Below are 4,646 nucleotides of genomic sequence, written 5' to 3' on the forward strand. Positions count from 1 at the left end.
TGAAGAGACAATGCAGTTGAGAAATACAATGACACAAGGAGGCTCTTCTACTCACTATAACTGCATAATGCACAATCCAGGGTAGGAGGAGTTGTAGAATGCATAGTTGGCAGAGCTAGGCAACCAAAGTGATAGTCCAGAATTCAAGGTTGCTCAGTGTGAAGTTGAGAGTGATTGTCCTCTAGTGTTGCACAATGTGTAGTTCCAAGAGGCAGAGGATGCTTCACTATGGATTAGGATTACGTAGTGTGCAGTTCTAGGAGGGAGAAAGATCAACAAGTTGCAAAGATAATGAAGGCTCCAAAATGGCTAAGTGTGGGATCAGTGAGGCAAGAAAGAACAAGACATGCAAACAAAAACTAGCATAGTGATCTCACACTTGTATAACATCAACATAAGTAAATAGAATCCACAACATCTAAAATCAACATGCATACCTTGAAGCGACAACAAAGCGACACTTATTTCTAAGTGTGACAGTTGAAACGTCACTTTTTGAGACTTAGAATACAAGTTACAAGAAGAGTGTCAATTGCAACCAGAGGCACTAAGATGTGGGAATGTGTCTATCACATATCCTTATGATATACATGATCAATTAATGCAAAATAGTGCATTAGAGATACCTCTATTGATGTGCCAAAGTTTGACACATGTGGGAGTAAAAACAGTGAAAAGCGACACTTGTAACAGTAAGAAAAGTGAAAAATACACTTGCAAAAGCTCGAAAAAGTGAAAGTGACACATGCTAGAGTGAAGAGCAAGAAAAAGCAACACTTTTTAAAGCGAAAGTAAGAAGAAATGACAGTTGCAAAAGTGAAAATGACATTTACAAAAGTAAAGGTGCACAAAAGGGAAAGTTGAGAAAATTGACTCGAATGAAGATACATTGCAATCAAGAGTGAGAGAAAGACTATCAAGTGATATTGCACACTAATTGTCGGAATATATTGCACAATGTAATATCTCTATGGATTTCACATTCACTGTCCACAGGGACTGCGCAAACACTGTAACTAAACATTGCACAAGCACTATTCCTAGAGGCTACATAAGCCTTACTTTCAAGAACTGAACAATGGCTATTCTCAAGGATAGACATTGGTTACTAATCTTTCTAGAAAGGGGTTCACTTATGGATACATCAAGGATTGGGCATATGTAAACAAGTGGTTTCAAAAGTTAGAATCTCAACATAAGACTTAAACACTTAGCACGACATCAACCAATCATGAAGTGACAATGGGGAAACTTGAAATGATAGATAATAAAGTCATAGGTAGGCTCAAAAATTCAAGTGTAAGCAAAATTTTGGAGGGTGTTTGTCATAGCGACAACACTGAAAGAACTCCAACTTCTCTATTTAGATCTAGCTTTAGGCACAAAGTCTAGTCTTTCAAGAAGTATTGATTCGCTGTGTGGATTACCTTAGCTTCCCCATTTATCCCAGTTATAAGTATAGTATTCCCTATCCCCTTTCTCGTCTATACACATTTACAAGGCTTACCATATCTAAATTGTTTTGATCTAGGATAATGATAATATATATTCTCTATTTTCATATGATCAGAGTTTTAATTTCATTTTTGGTGTTGATTTGCTACCAGCAGGCCTGTTCAGTACCCCGACAGAGTCACTACAGGAAACACAAGCATTGTGTCGTTGCTAGCGAGGTTGTTCAATACCCTAGCGAAGTTACTTGTTTCACCTCTTTTCCCAGGAAGCCTTTCTCTTCTTTCACCATTTATTTTATTTTCAATATGCTCATTAGTATTTTATCGAGGTTTATATCGCCAGGGAGGAAGAGGGTTCCTGACTTATTGAGAGCAAGAGAGGTTATTCCTTCAGAGAATATTATATACCTCGGAAATTAATATGCTTTCTCTTATTTTTCTCTTTTCCTTTCTCTACTCAATTGGATCGATAAGAAAAACACCATTCAATTATCATACTGAATCAAGGAATGAAGATCCTAAAATAGATACGAGCATCATGGTTTTTCTTATGGATTTACGTTTGAATGGATCGTATTTTCCATTTAGACATCATTGAACTTAAAAAATGTGTAGGCCCAAACAAAGAAGAGGAAGACAATTTAGCAAAGAGTTGCTCGTCATCATAATTGTAATATCACTTGGTTGATTTTCCATGTAAATAAAATAATACCAAGGTTATGGGACATGTATTCCAAGCTTAATGGTGGGATAATGGGAATCACTTGTGTTTAATAATGGCTATGGAAATTGGCAAAGGAAAAGAGGAAATAAATAGCATTTAATTATGAAAATAAAGGAAAATAGGAGAAAACAAAGGTGAAGAGACACAAATTTGCATGCAAGGGAAATTAGAGGAGAAATGAAGGAAAATGAAGAAAAATGAGGCATTAATGATAAAAAGACATAAAAGAATTTGTCCATCTAGTCTATTTTAATGTAGATATATTCATTACAAAATGCATGTATGTAATGCCAGCTAAGTCCTGACTGTCATGGATGATGGCATCGGGGTTCATAGGACAATTGTGGTGTGATATATATCCCCCCGACAAACCTCAACAACCGGGCACACTTGCCCACCCTAATCAAGGTTGAAACATCAAACTTCGGTGTGGGTTCAGTAGAAAAAAACTTACATCAAATTTCCCATTCAAGCATTTATGATTAACTGTGCAGTATGTATTGCTGAAAGCACAGATACTTTAGACTGGAATGGAATTCTGAAAATGAAAGTCAAACTTCCCCTTGAACATCTTAACATCAGATTTATTGATTATCTTTTACTGCTTTGCTGAGATATGTCAAAATTTTGGCAAAACACTATTTAGAATAATAAGTTTGAAAGGTCTAATATTAGGTTGTTGGTTTTTTTAAAGTTTAGTACGAGATGAAATTTAAAAAAATATTTTAAATAATAAGAAATCATAATATTGATCGAATTTAGGTTTTTATGATCTATATTTAATTTTTAAGAATTTTTGTTTTGGTGATAATCACATCAAGATTCATTTGTTGAAGTGTTTCAAATCAACTAGTGTGGTTCATCTTGTACTTACAATGAACCACATTGGTTGGTTCCAATAAATCTTGATGTGATTATCACCTAAATATTTTTTCTTAAAAACCACAATATTATTCAAAATTATTTAAAAAAAAAAAAAAAAATTATTAGTTAAACTATGTTAATTTATAATATAATCTTGATGTGATTATTAACTAAATATTTGGGGGACTGAGAAGGAAGCACAGGGCGAATAACTAGGGTTACAGGCTTTTGCAGAGGCTGTTCTCCATGGAAGGTCGCAAAGGAGGGAGCTCCACTCCCTCCTACAAGCAGGCTGTGGCCAGCAGGGGTAAAAAACCAATGGAAAATGATAGAGGCCCTTCAGAAGGAAGGAAAAGAAATAGTGAAGAGGAACAAGATGGTACTAAATCAAGGGAGAATAATAGCACTAAGGAAAATGAGGAAGAAGACAAGGAACAGGGAACAAAAGACAAAGCACAAATGGGACCATGTAAACCCAAAGTTGTGGTTACACCCAGAGTCGTTTTAAATGATCCTGCTCTGTAGGTGCACAGGGACCACATGCAAACATATGATATCATTTGTAAATTCATGGGCTTATGGCCCACTAAAAAAGCTTTACAAACGTGGATTAAATACCACTGGAAACCAAAAGGAAGCATTGACCTACATCTTGGGTCTAAGGGTTTCTTCACTGTGGTATTTGCAAATATTGAAGATAAGGACAAAGTGTTTGAAGGAGGGCCCTACTTTTATGCTGCAACAGGCCTCTATATGCGACCATGGATTATGAATTTTGTTCCGGAGCGTGAGACTTTTACTTCAGTCCCAATTTGGGTAAGACTCTACTCTCTACCTCTTGATTACTGGCAAACGAAATCCTTATCTGCCATAGGAAATAAGTTAGGACGTTTTGTCAAAGCTTCTGAGGCCACTAGAAGGGGAAAGTATACTTCCTTTGCTAGAATATGTGTGGAGATGGATCTCTCTGGAGCTCTACCAGATGAGGTAATCTTGGAAGTATTTGATGAAGAATGGGTGCAAACAGTAGATTATGAACATATTCCATTCAGATGTCGCAAATTCCATGAGCATGGGCACCTATTCAGAGACTGCCCTCTCAGTAAAATAGAGAATAAGAGTAAAGCTAACACAATGAAAGATACTGAAAGCTTTCACAAAGTGGCACATGAAGGAAAGGGGGCCAAAGATACAAAAATCAGAAGGGCAACAAGCCAGTCAGAACAGGTTCCAAGTTCTCGAAGAGGAAGAAGGTATAACAAAAGCAGATCAGGCAAAGGGAGGAAGTCCAGTGGAGGAGGGGAAAGAAGAAGATAGTGAACAAACACAAGATAATAATAAACAGAAAGAAACTATGATGAGTGATGCAGAACTGGAGATGGACCATGAAATGACCCAGAGTGAGATGGAAATGGAGGACCATGAACTACAGGAGATTCTTGAGAAAGAGAACCTAGATCTGGAAGGTTTCTTGAATCAAGGAACCAGGGAAGGGATAGACTCGTTACCTCCAGAAGAGTTCAGCAGCTGTTTATATGGAAAACCTAGACCAAAGGGCTAGAGAGGCAAAGAAACAATGAAAGGCAGGGCAGCGAAGGTGTGAA

Source organism: Pinus tabuliformis, chromosome 8, assembly GCF_031772625.1.
Source record: "Pinus tabuliformis cultivar Carrire ecotype Pingquan chromosome 8, CPIR1, whole genome shotgun sequence".
NCBI classification, from domain to species: Eukaryota; Viridiplantae; Streptophyta; class Pinopsida; order Pinales; family Pinaceae; genus Pinus; species Pinus tabuliformis.